This window comes from Musca autumnalis, unplaced genomic scaffold, assembly GCF_047663935.1.
Source record: "Musca autumnalis isolate F117 unplaced genomic scaffold, ASM4766393v1 scaffold_1, whole genome shotgun sequence".
NCBI classification, from domain to species: Eukaryota; Metazoa; Arthropoda; class Insecta; order Diptera; family Muscidae; genus Musca; species Musca autumnalis.
In genome coordinates this window covers 126,347,590-126,362,433 of record NW_027411644.1, presented here as the reverse complement: position 1 = coordinate 126,362,433, position 14,844 = coordinate 126,347,590, and the positions used below count along the sequence as shown (strand labels likewise).

At 34.5% G+C, this 14,844-nt stretch overlaps 1 protein-coding gene across 1 annotated transcript in view; it reads left to right on the top strand.

The window, feature by feature from the left end:
* The window catches only part of LOC141390824 (uncharacterized), a 124,506-nt gene that overhangs the window by 93,377 nt on the left and 16,285 nt on the right, over window positions 1–14,844 (top strand). The window lies entirely within an intron of this gene.

The following is a 14,844-nucleotide window of genomic DNA, read 5'->3' as shown; positions in this document are numbered from 1 at the left end:
TCACTAAAACGTAGTACCAGGGGAAAAATAAAAATTAAATGAATAATAAAAATCTTCACACCTTCCAATATTTAGACCTAAATTTGGACCTAAATTTAGATCTAAATTTAGACCTAAATTTAGACCTAAATTTGGACAGGAAAATCGATTTCTGAACCACTGTGCGACGTTTAAATTCCTTCAAGCATTTCTGCATCGAAGAACAAAATTGGTTTAATTTTGTTATGCGTGTTGATCAATGCTTGTTGCTGTTTAGATTTCAAAGATCATTTATAGTGAACTGTTGCATAGATCCGCACTAGAGTAAAATTTTGACATGAAATTAAAAGAAGATGTAAAATAAAACTGTCTGTATTTTAATACGAATATTGAAGCAAAGCAACAATTACAAACACGGTGCATCGCGATGCCGTGACATAATTCCCAACCGTAGATGTCAGCCCATTGCTCCCAGCATTGCTTCCAACTGACATAATCAAAACCTATCTATTGATTTTTAAGTATTTTTTAATACAATTTTTATTTTGAAAAACTGGAAAACTTTCTGGCCTAGGCAACACGCAATGACGTCAGGCGTCATTTGATATTTTATTTTTTTGGAAAGTTTGGCAAGTTTTAGCCTAAGCGTACTCAGGACAGTTTGACATATGACCATGTGTTGTGTTGTTTACAGCGACTTGAAAAAATTACTTTGCAAAAAAAAAGGAATTTACTTGTGAACATTTTCGTCCGATAATTTTTCACAACACCTGGCCGCAAAGCTGGATTTTTCTCGCTAAATTGTGAATAAACACAATTGCGATGCTTCAAACGACATTTATGAGATCGTCACAGACCACGAATCTTAGGAGCCCGAAACAAAACAGGAATCGACCGTTTGGGTCTTCGAAAGCGAGCCAAATCCAACGAAAGCTGTTCATGGAAGAAGACCTTCGAAGCAAATGGCCGCCTGTTTCGTCGGCAAAACTGACCGTGTGAAATGTAGGGCGGTTAATTCTGAATGTTACACTACAATTTGTTTGCCTGAAGTCTCCTGAGAAATTCGAAAAACGAACAAGAGAAGAGAATCTTTCTGCATCATGACAATGCGAGCTCTCACACATCGATTCAAACCAGCGCCTGTTTGACCGGACAAAACGTGGGATTGATGGGTCATGCGCCGAACAGCCCTGACTGGGGATCCAAGGACTTCATTTGCAAGCACATCAAGAAAAAAAGTCAGTGTCAATGATTTTCGTAGCCAGAAGATGATGTAAAAGCGTTCAAAAACCATGTTTTAGAGATGTCTCAATCATGCCACTTTAAACAACCCAACACATGGTCGTATGTCAAACTGTCCTGAGTACGCTTAGATCCAACGTAGGTTCTGATGGAGAGAAATATTGACCACGCTCACTTTTTTAAATATGTTACATCTACTAAACTACTGAACTTATTTTCCTGAAACTTTCAGGGAATGAACAGGTTTGTCCCCCGTAAAAATAGACTGCATATTTTGTGGAATGTATCGGTTAATTTGCGAGACAATAGTGGTTGTGTCTCGGAGACACTGTCTCCTACCTTACGTACTTTGAGGCCTAAGGACCCGACCGCACCTACTTTTTTAAATATGTTATATCTACAAAAGTACTGAACCGATTTTCATGAAATTTTCTAGAATTTGCCGTGGTACACGTACGTACACGCAGAAAAATTTATGTTAGAAATATGTTTGGATCCAAACAAATATATGTTTGGGACCTGTTGCAAACAAATATATGTTTGCAAAATTTTGTAACATATCTCAATTTGATATGTTTGGGTAAAACATATATTTTATGTTAGAACATTTTTTTCATGGGTGGAGAGAGGATGTTTGTCAACGAGAGTAATAACAGTGCTCTCGCGGCTGTGGAATGCTGTTTTATAATAAAGAGTTGTGTGTATTGTATAATAGAAGACGTAGAAGCGAAAAAGGGGGCTTTGGTGGCATGTATGTCTCAAACTCGTGTGTTTCTTGTTTTGTTGTTGTTAACCAACTTAGCAGGCGAAAAAGAAAAGAAGAAATGATATGAATTATATTTTTTTCTTTCTTCAGTGTTTTAGTTGCCTTTGTAGAGTCAAGACGGTAATCTGAGTGAATAAATCAGTGTTTTGTGTTTTCTTAAAGAAATTGTGCTTTTTAGTAAATTAAATGCCTAATACAATTTATAATTGAATCGGAAAGTTGAATGGAATTATTTTATTGGACAAGGAAGAAATCGCATATAATATTGGTAATTACATACATACTTATTTATGTATATTTGAAATATGGCATATCCATATTTATTTATTACATTACATAATCATTTGATTCTAGATGCCGATTCCCCGCTGATGATTTCAACTATGAGGACAATTTGTTTTATTTCACAACTAAGGAGAAGCGTTCAACTACGTTTCTATATATTTTCCTTTTTAAAAGTGTGACTATTTGCAAATTATTTCAATCAGTTTTTCTTTTATTAAAGTGTGTTATGTATTTCTTTGGAATTTTGTATGTACCTATGTGTTTGTTGTTCTTTTGCCTTTCAATAAAAAACCACAACATTTGTGTGTATACTGAGAGCAAGTGAGCACACATTTTAAAGCGTTTTACATTGAATTTTACGCTCCCTTGCTCTCAGTAAGCGCCCACTGGTGCATGTGTTTGTTTATTTTTGTTGTGCCTTTTGGGTTTGTATTTTTTTGCACCCAAACATATAAAATGTTTGCACCCAAACATAAAATTGTTTCCACCCAAACATATCTTTGTTTGCACCCAAACATATATATCTTTGCACCCAAACATAAATATCTTTGCACCCAAACACATATATGTTTACACCCAAACATATATTTGTTTCCACCCAAACATATATTTGTTTGCAGACCCAAACATATATTATGTTTGCGACTGTTGCAAACATATATATGTTTGCTGCAAAATATGTTTGGGACATATGTTAGAGAGGCCGTTTTTTTTGCGTGTATAGATAAGAAATGGTAAGGTTTAACAGTACAAGAAACGGAGATCTGTCCATCAGCAATGAAAAATCAGTAGGCAGAAAAATTCGACTTGAACAGCTTTTTTAACTTTTATAAATAGATCGCGTTAGGATAAAGATAGGGAACAGGGACATTTATCAATCCTAAACAGCATAATTGATTACAGATAAAATTTAAAATCCTAAATGAATAATTCGGTTTGACAATGGACCCGAAGAAAAGAGGTGGAAAATACCGATTTTTAAATTGTAAAGTATAAAAGACATAACAAGTTGCAATTAAAGAACAAAACGACTGGTCAGCAAGGCGTACCCGAGTTTGCTAGTTTTAATAAAAAATTCTATCTACAGAACGGGCATATAGGATGAATTTAAAACTAGTAAAATAATGTCAGCTTATAAAGCTTATATATGTAAATTGATTATGAGTTGAGAAGTAGACATTTGCCGCAGTTGAAGAAAATCGCGCGATTTTTTTATAAAAATATTTTCATAATTTAAGAAAAGTAAGTTTAAAATATGTAATTACTGTTGGCGTTTTTTATTGTTGGACTGCAGAATTTTACATCTTTGTGTTTATTTCAGCTTGAGTCCATATTTTGTTGTATTCAAGTATTTGAATAACAACAAAATGTTTTACAGTGGATATGAAAATGATTAGTTGCGGGCGGAGGGTAGGGGTACTATAGTTTCAGTTGTCACCAAACAACTTCATCAGTTCCCTTTTCCGCGGACTCTGTATCGATGAAACAGGTCAATAAGACCATCCAGCAAATTAAACAAAATGAGAAATTTGCTGATTGCCCTACAATTTGAGTCGAACTAAATAATTTCATATCCACCACTGTTTTTATGTCGTCTTTGCTTTGCAAAGAATACGAACATAGGAATGTTGCTTCAATAAGTCGGGGTAAAACAACGAGAAAGTTGTTTTTGCATTACGCATTGATCAACAAGGCCGTGCTGATGCCTATTATTGTTGTTGGCGTTTTTTATTGTTGGACTGCAGAATTTTACATCTTTGTGTTTATTTCAGCTTGAGTCCATATTTTGTTGTATTCAAGTATTTGAATAACAACAAAATGTTTTACAGTGGATATGAAATTGATTAGTTGCGGACGGAGGGTAGGGAATACTATAGTTTCGGTTGTCACCAAACAACTTCATCATATAGTTTCAGTTGTCACCAAACAACAACAACAGACGACATAAAAACAGTGGCGGATATGAAATTCTTTATTTCGACTCAAATTGTAGGGTAATCAGCTTAGGGCCATACAGCAAATTTCTCATTTTGTTTAATTTGCTGGACGGTCTTATTGACCTGTTTTATCGATACAGAGTTGGCGGAAAAGGGAACTGATGAAGTTGTTTGGTGACAACTGAAACTATAGTATTCCCTACCCTCCGCCCGCAACTAATCAATTTCATATCCACTGTAACACATTTTGTTGTTATTCAAATACTTGAATACAGCAAAATATGGACTCATGCTGAAATAAACACAAAGATATAATATGTAATTACGATTTTAAAAACGCGCAATGTTTATCAAAATTAAAGAAAATGCAAAGTTGTAATTAAAGTATGCTATTACTATTTTTAAAGAAAAACGAGCCGCCTCCGAAATCTTTGTTGATTCGATTTTTTTATAAAAACAAAACATTTTCACAATTTTAGAAAAGACATACTTTGTCATACTTGCTGAAAAACGAATTTTTTTTTTAATCGCTAGATTTTTAAAATATATATATTCTTCTATACCGCAGTCTGGTAAAACTTCTCCGAACTGCTACTGCCAAATTCTGACATAACTTTGCCATTTTTAAATAATTTTATGAAAGCTTGAGGATTTTGTGATGACTTCGGCATTGTTTCGCACCTATACCTTCTCAAACGATCATATCAGCTTCAATTCTAACTTCTTTTCTAAAATTTATAACGTTTCTGTACCAGGTCAATAGAAAATAATTGTAAACTTCGAACAAAAAATTTTTGATATTAAGAAAAAAAATTGTTTTTGGGAGTTATGTGAGCAACGCAGACATAACGTCCATAATCTTTATGTCTGTTATGTCCAGGCACAGATGAAAATAGCAAAAATCGATGTCAAAATTCCAGTGAAATTACTCTAATGTGCTTTGGGACATATATTAATTGAATATTTATATTAATTTAAATTCCCAAAATGTTCGATGCCAAGGATGCTATTCAATCATGGGTGCAAGTGATCTGGCATGCCATCTTTTTAGCATTTTCATCGATGAATTTTCTATAAGCGTGGACCACAAAAGATGCTATTTATTTTTGGATCCAAAGTATGTCATTTACACCAATGCTTTGATATATATGTCATTTCCACCAATGCTTTGGCATGTCATTTCCACCAATGCTTTTGCGTGTAATTTTTCACCTACCCTTGGCAATGACATTATCATTAAGACGAGAGTTTTAACAACGTTGGTTGTGATTTCGAGTCTCCGACTAAATCAAACCTATTGTAAAGAATTCATCTTTTGTATTTAGAAAAATGTGTATAAATAAAAACACAAAATTCATTGGATTGGAATAGGTTTAAATGCTGATGAAAAGATCGTATCTTTCACGACATCCTTTGCATGGGTTCAAATGCTGATAAAACGATCAACGATAATTTTCAGTTGGAAAGTCAAATTGAATCAGCAACTTAAAACGTGTTGTTCTCATTCTGCAAATATGTAAAAGTTATTAGCAGACATTTTTTAAAGTTAAATCATTACTTTTTCGGCAACTGTAAATGGGGTGGCCGACTATTGTAGCATCAGTGGCCGAACTTAGGAACATGCATGCCGACTATTGGTACATAGGGTGTTTTTTCCTAATTACGTAAATCATCAATACTTCCTAAATACTTGATATAAAAATTTTACAAAATTTGAAACATAAACCCTTAGTGAAGTGTAAAATTAAATTTTTACCGGAAAATACTAAATCCATACTCTGTGACATCAGTTTCAAAATGAAAAAAAAGTTAAGAGGCCGACTACTGGTGCATTTACCCTATTATTGGTATGCGTTTTTTATTAGTTTTATTTTCTTAGACTTAAATTATATTTTTCGAGTAGTTTTTCCTTTATTTGGTTAAGCAATTATTGTGCATTTTGTAATTTACTCTGATGTGCCGGTTGGCTTTGAATTACAAGTTAAATAAATAAATTTAAATTGAAAAAATTGATATTTTGTATTATACAAATTTGTTCGTGTATGTTAATGGTGATGAAAAATTAACGATAATATCGAAAGAAATTGATTGTTTGGAATGAAATATCGAAAATATCTAATGTTAGGAATATTGATATTTTGCCAGCCCTAATACAAAAGGTAATGTTTCATATTCGCAGAAACCCTATACCAACAATAAACATTGAAAATATTTGAACACACTTGTCTTTGTTTTTATTTATTCTCTTTTCCTGAGCTGTCGACTGTCATTGGTATCACTCCAACACAATCATTGATAAAAATTGATTTAAAAAGTAAATCGCGAAAATTGCATCCAAGCCCACGGTGTAAAAATGTTTTCGATAAGATAGCTGATAAAAAATACAAAAAAAGGTTTTTTCTACTTGGACCCATATTAAAGAACTTATGAGTATTTCTTTGCACATAGTTTTTAAAATGTTTTGCTGATGAGCAGCATCACCTCAGCAAAGAATAAAGGAAATCAAAAACCTTATTTTGAAAATGTGTCAGATTTCACTCAAAAATCGCCATATATGGCCAAAATAATAAGTCACAGTTTATGTTTGATTTTATGCTTCACCATCGGCTTTTTCTCTAAAAAGATGCGAACTGCTTTACATTTCGAAACTTCTACTTGTAATCAATGATGCAAAAAGCATAAAAACGAAAAAATGGTAACATTTTGTTTCTGTGCCACTTTTGTCTAAAAGTCCAAAATTTGGTTGGCCAAAAAATAAGTACATTTTGAATTTTTTATTATTTATTTTTTTCAGCAGAACAACTGTCCAAAACATGCATCCCCATATGTCAAGGATTGGTTCCAGGACAATATAATAAAGTTACTTGACTCACCTAGACAGTAATCGGACATGAATGCAATAGTTAACCTTTGCGGACACTTAAAACAGTGCATTGGTACACAATCGTTCCATAATAAACATCAAATTTGGAGTTGTATACAAAAATGTGGTATTAAATAACTTTTAAAAATTACAGCAAACTTGTAAGCAATACGCCAAAAAGAATACGAAAAGTAGTTCAACATATAGGTGGAAACTCCAAATATTAATAATATAAACATAGTAAATTTCAATAGATCCTAAAACAATTGAATATATTAATATTACCTTTGTTTCAGAACTAAAAAGTTTTTAAAATTTTTACGACTTTTACTCATTTTTACTCGACAAATTTGAGCGTGTAAAAAATGGTTGCCGGCGTGTGATTGGCAGGTACGCCGACTTTGATATTTGTTCCAGTTTTTTGACGTATTTTCCATTTTTCCGTTCCCGAACTATTTGAAAAAAAAACTTTTGTGTGAGAACAATTGTTTTACAGTTCTCTCTTTTACGAGATTTACTATTAAAAAGTACGGGAACGAAGCTGTTGTATTCGGGTTTATGATTCTTATTGCGGCCCTTTGGTTTATTCAGCCTTAAACGAGAGGACCATCGTTTGAAGAGGGAAGGGAACGAATCGCTGAAGCGAAGTAGTCGAGGCAGCGAAGGAATCGCAGGAAGCTTCGGCTAAGTTGGATATCAGGTCGACTGCGTGTATTCTCGGTCTAACTCCAGCACTTGACGAATTCTGGAGTTGAAAACTGAAATATTTATTCGGGTAGCAAAATGAAGTGAATGAGAATTACTTTCCCATACTTTGTAAGTAATTATCATTTATTTACTTGACGAATTCTGGAGTTGAAAACTGAAATATTTATTCGGGTAGCAAAATGAGGTGAATGAGAATTACTTTCCCATACTTTTTAAGTAATTATCATTTATTTACGTAGAACTAAAATAATTCCATTATATGGACTGTTATTTTTGTATGAAGAAATGTTTCTGGCCTAGTAATGAAAACTCGAATATTTACCATCAAAAATATTTTTATTGTTTTCTTAAGTAGTTTCCAGCATGATTTATACACTTTATACACTCATACACTCAAATCAATTATTGAAGCACTTTTTCCACTCCGATTAAAACACCTCCAAAACATGATTTTTGAACGCTTCAACAGCATCTTCTGCCGACGAAAATCGTTGACCACGCATTTTTTTCTTGATATGCTGGAATCAAATGAAGTCATTGGATCCCTAGTCAGAGCTGTACGGCCATCAAAAATATACTAAAATGTTTGCTGATGAACAATATCACCACAGCAAAACAATAAAGAAAATCCAAAACCTCATTTTGAAAAAGTGTCCAATTTCACTCAGAAATCCCCATATATATTAAAAATGTTTAATTACACCTGAATTACTTACGTATTTTTGTGACACATCTCAAAAATTCAGGTTTGGAGAAAAACGCGTTTTAAGTTGCCGATTGAAATTTAAATTCCAAACTTAAAAAGGCTATTACACAAAATGTAAAATAAGTACTTGGACTATCTTTTGTAAAGAGATGGCCATATATCAGTGCTAAATTTCTGTACAAGATCAAGCATGATTTGAAGTGCTTTAGGGCTTCATAAACTCAAAAAACTTTTTTAATGATTTATGCCAAACGTCTATAAAATAAGCTGTAGCTCGTTGAGTTTTAGAGAGATCAACTTGAAAATTTGTCACAAGATAAAGTAAAAGTCGTAGAAAAAACATAAATCGCTAACTCCAAACCCCATGTTTTGAGTTATGTCACTCTTTGAGTAAATGAACAATATGTTTTCATTGAATATTAAATGTTGTTTGGTCCGAAAAAAATTTTCGAACGGCAGCACTGGTCAAGACTTCGGGTTCTGCTCAATTACCTGAATTGAAGCAAAAGGTTATGTATAATGGCAAACAAAATGACCAACAAAATCATAACAGAACTGATAATGATGCTCAACCATGCAACGCTCATGAACCTTGTTACCGCCGAACAGTGGTCGAAATCACTGATCTAGCGGCGCGAAATTAATAACTTGGAAACGAATGGAGATATCTTTCTGAAATGCACAAACTCAGTGTGTGTTCGTGGGTAATAATGGACAAAATAAGAACAACACTGGCTAATATTTTAGTATAGCCCCCATATAGCGGTACCTCCTGATATTCGGTATTTTGAGGATTAAAGCCACACTTTTCTTCCAAATTAGTTGTTTAGGGTTTCTAGTGATCAATAAACCTTTCCACCAAAAATTGTGGGCATAGGTCCACGTTTGGGTATAGGCCCCTTTTAAGGTACCTCCCGATTTTCAGTATTTTGGGGGTTTAAACCTATATTTTCCGGCCAAATTATGTGTAATTTGGTATTTGGGGTTCCCAGTGAATACAAACATTCTCCACAAAAAATTGTGGACATAGGTCTACGTTTTCATATTGTCCCCATATAACGGTTCATCCCAATATTCGGTATTGTTAGGATTTTGTCTACATTTTCAGACCAAATAAGCTGAATTTTGGCATAGGAGGTTCTCGTTTGTTATACATCTTCTCCACCAAAAATTGTGAACATAGGTCTACATTTTGATATAGCCCCCATATAACTGTATCGACAGATTCTGTGTATTTTTAAGACTTAAGCTATTTTTCAAGACCATTTATCAGCAAGACTTGCAGCTATTTGCAGCTGAATTGTGGTTATTCGGAATCTAGGAAGTTCAAACTAATTAGTAAAAAAAGAATTGGACTGAACCTCAGTGGACCTTGGTAGTTACGATCCATTCAACAAATATTGCACTAAAAACATAAAAAAAATTATAATTTTTGAAAATTTATTGCTACATAACTATGTAAGTAACTTCAGGCCCCAATTTTTTTTTAAATTTATTTTACACCCTCCCCTATCAATAAAAAATAAACTTTGTTTAGTTTTATTACGAATTTATTAAACAATAAAAAATATGAAATCAGGTTTTTAGCAACAATTTTGTTAAAATCTGATGCATCAAAATTTCTTGCACTTGACAGTTAATAACTGAGTGAATATTTACAACAACAAAAAAGTGAAAACAAAATTTTAGTCTGCAGAGTGCCTGTAACCGATACAATGGAAAACATTTCACAATTTTATAATTTGATTGTTTGACTTTCGCGCCGCTAGATCAATGGTTTCGACCAGTGTGCGCCGCTTCTGTTTATTTATTTCTCTTTTTATTTATGTTATGTTACATATGATCGTAACCTTGAATTCTTATGTAGTCATTACTGAATGATCTATTCCTTCGTTGCCCTTTTATTTGTTTACATTGTCCACTGCAAATATATACACACATACATACAAGTGCATGCAATACTTGTTGTTGTCACCTAACGGCAATCAAACAAAAGGCTTCAAAAGGGCAACGAAGGAACTTGAAAATCAGTTCTAAAATACGCGTTGAACAAATTGTTTTTAAAGTGCCTTAGCCTTTCAATATTTTTAATAAGCGTTTTATTCGAATTAACTTCAAAGTGTTTAATTTGGAAGAGGGCAACTATTAAAAGTTGTTTAATAACGCGCGGAACTCAACTTTCTTTAAAAACAATTTAACTCTTTAAAAACAATTTATTAAGCGTTCAGTAGAACAAAATAAAAATATTATCGCGAGTGCTGCAAATTATTACAGTGGTTTCAGCAATAGAAGAGTGTTTATGGCTCATAATAATGAATATAAAAACTGTGAAAAATATCAAAAAGCCGCTGACACAGAATCACATTAAAATAAAGAAATTATTATTCGAGAAATAAAGGAATTATTTTCCAATAAAATAACAAAAAAAATGTCAGAAACGGATTTCAATTGCAATAAATGCGATTCAAAAGATACCGAGCGTATGGTGCAGTGTGACTCCTGTGACAAGTGGTTCCATTTCGAGTGTGTTAAAGTGGACAGCAACATTGAAAATGTAAGCTGGAGTTGTTCTTGCTGTGGTGACCAATCTGTGGCCCAAACAAACGAGTGTGATGGATCGGAGCATATGCCAGCAGTAAATAACACCGCTGATTTCTCCGCCGGGAGGCAGGCTTCATCATCACCGGCTAATATGGCGCAACCTGGCACATCACAAAAACAACAACAAAAAGAAATGGACCCTGTTATTGGAAAAGGTGCATATAAAAAGGCACATAACCCAAGTACAAGTAAACATGGCTCCAGTACAGTGTCGTCAATACCAACAACTATGTCTCAAACGACAGTTATGCCAGTGACAAAAACGGCATCGGCATATTCAAACAGCCTAAATAAGAATTTGCATAAAGATCGCCATTTTTAAGGAAGGGGTTCTATGCGATGACGTGATTTCATGGCATATTTTGCATTGGTTCAAAGCAAGTCGTGAAAGATCCGATCTTTTCATCAGCATTTGAATTACTTGTACAGATCACTATAAACAAACAAGTCGATTTGTACAACCCTACAAGTAGCGACATCAAAACAAAAGAGTATACATTTCCAAAATTTTTGCTATAAAATTACAAATTAAATGTAGGTTCACGAACTAGAAATTCTTTAAGGAGTGCTGTTGGAGTCCATGTCGAAATCTGAACTGGTGATGAAAAGATAATAGAAAAGGTTTGTAAGATAAAACAAAATCAGTGGCTGAGAGTGGACGAAGTAAACTCTGTTGCGGTGCAGCGGCGGTGATTAAATTGAAATTTTGGGTGTAAACTTTATGCTGATAAATTAGTTCTAGTTATTTCATGAAGATCATATTTCAATACAGAATTTTCCATTTTTCAAACAAGACATGAAAATGTCATGCCAAAGGGTTGGTGAAAATGACATGTCAAAGCATTGGTCAAAATGACATGCTTAAGATCCGACAATGAATGCCATCTTAAGATCCGAAAATGAATGTCATCTTATGGTGGTTCCTGCTCATATAAAATTCATGAGTGAAAATGCTAAAAAGATGACAAGCCAGATCACTTGCACCTTTGATTCAATAGCATCCTTGGCATCGAACATTTTGCTGGGATGTTGTCTCAGACACAGTTGCAGCTGCGGATGTTGGAAGAGGAAAACGAATTACAAAGGCAATATTTGGAGAAGAAATATATAATTCTGTCCCAAGACAACGTAAGCCAGCCATCGCGTTCCTTTTCTCAGACGTTTACAACATTTCAACCAACAGCAGCTCAAATTGCAGCCAGACAAATGATACCAAAGGATTTGCCGAATTTTGATGGAAACCCAGAGGATTGGTCGTTGTTGATCAGTAATTTCAAGAACAGTACAGATTGCTGGTTACACTGATGGAGAAAATTTAATGCGTTTGCGTCGTGCTAAGGAGTTAGAAAAAAGCAAATTATTAATTCCTTCCATGGTGGGTGAAATTATCCAGAGGTTGGAAATGTGTTTCGGTCGTCCTGAGCATATTTTAGATGGCATGATCGATAAAGCCATGAGGATTCCACCACAGAAGGACAGACTGGATAGCATAATTGAATATGCATTAACAATTAAAAATATCTGTTCTACAATGGAAGACTTTAGTGGATAAATTGCCAATTAACCATAAATTAAGTTAGGCTATGCATCAAAAGGATTCTAATGTTCCGATAGTAAAGGTGTTCAGTGATTGATATACAACATAGCTGCTGCTGCCAGCCAAGTCGTGTCTCCAATTACAAGCAAGAAAGGAGCATCGGCGAATACACATCAGCATAGTGGCCCAAGGAAACCAGTTTGTTTTTCGTGCAAAAGTGAAGCTCATAAAATTCAGCATTGTGGTGAGTTTCAATCCCTTACCTTGGAAGATAAATAGAAAATAGTGAAAGAAAACAAGTTGAGTCGCCAGTGCCTAAATTCACATCGCAGAAAGTGTTTTTCCAATAAATTGTGTGAAATCGGTGGTTGTAAAGCAAAGCATCATCTATTGTTACATAATCATCAGTCCTCATTGAATGTGAGTGCAAATAATTTCATGCCAACCGAACAAAGCCGAAGTGTAAATTCTCATCGTGACAGTGACATGTTTTAGAATTTTGCCTATTCGAGTTTTTTATGATGGCGGCTCAGTAACAACGTTAGCTTTTTTGGATGATGGTTCTTCCGTGACTCTTATGGAGAAAGAGTTTTTCAATAAGTTTGGAATTAAAGGCAAAAAAGAACCTCTGGAATTACGTTGGACTGGTAACACAACTCGCTCTGAAGATGATTCGGTAAAAATTAATATTGAAGTGTCTGGTATAAAAGGTGATTCTCGCTTTAAGCTGCACGATGTTCGAACAGTGAAAAATCTTGAACTGCCCAAGCAATCATTGAATTTTGAAGAAGTGGTAAAATATAATCCGCATTTAAAAGGGTTACCATTCAAATCGTATGTCAACGCAAAACCGACGATTTAAATTGGTGTCAATAATTGGCGAGTAGCAGTTCCAATGAAAATTCGTAAAGGTGGTTATAACCAGCTTATAGCAACGAAGACTCGACTTGGATGGACCCTTCAAGGTAGTGGCACCAATGTTAATAAAATAGCTTCGCTGAATATACGCACTTGTGAAAGTGAACGCCATTATCAAATCTTACATGATGAAGTAAAAGAATATTTTTCTCTGGATTTATCCCAACCTAAAAATATACTTTCAACCGAGAATCAAAAAGCCATGCAGATTTTGGAGAACAATTGTGTAAAGAAGAGCCGACAATTTAAAGTGAGTCTACTGTGGAAAGATAGTGATCCTCAATTACCTGATAGCGACAATGTCGCAGTTCATCGACTAAAGTGTCTCATGAGGAAGTTTAAGAAAAATCCAGAAATAAAGCAGACTATGCAGATGGAAATCGAGAAGCTTCTCTCAAAAGGATACGCAAGAAAAGTTTTGGACTCCGAAATTAATAATAATCCTGGTCGCACCTGGTATCTTCCAATTTTTGTGGCTCTTAATCCGAATAAGCCTGGTACAGTTCGTCTTGTTTGGGATGCGGCAGCCGAATTCAATAATAAATCACTCAACGATTATTTGATAAGTGGTCCTGATTTGCTTACGTCTCTCTTCAATGTTTTAATCGAATTCCGAGTTGGCCAAGTTGCAGTCTGTGTTGATATTGATGAGATGTTTCACAGAATCAACGTCAAAGTTGAAGACATGCATGCTCAACGATTTTTATGGTTCGAAAATGCTGCCGTAGACATTACCAGTGTTTATGTGATGAAGGCGTTAACTTTTGGAATTGGCTGTGCTCCATGTATTGCTCATTTTGTGCGCAACAAGAATGCATTCGAATTCCGTGATAATTATTCCAGAGCAGTGAAGGCGGTGGAGTCGTACCACTACATGGATGATTTTATCGACAGTGTGCAAAGTGAAGAAGAAGCCCTCGAGTTAGCATTACAAGTTAAAATTATACATGCTGCTGGTGGCTTCCACATGAGAAATTGTGTGTCGAATTCCAAATTGGTGCAGGAAAAATTAGGCGATGGAGAGATGACAAAGAATACGTTTGGAGCCGTCGAAAAAATTCTTGGTATGTATTGGGAATCCAATAATGATGTGTTTCAGTATAATTGCAGATTTTCACGGCTCTTGAGAAACGTATTCGAGTCGCATGTGGTCCCTACCAAGAGGGAGGTTCTTCAAGTCATGATGTCCATATTTGATCCGCTTGGATTCATCTCCCATTACACGATTGGGTTGAAAATACTTCTACAACAGATTTGGCGATCGGCAATTAAATGGGACGATGAATTAAATGAGCAGCTACA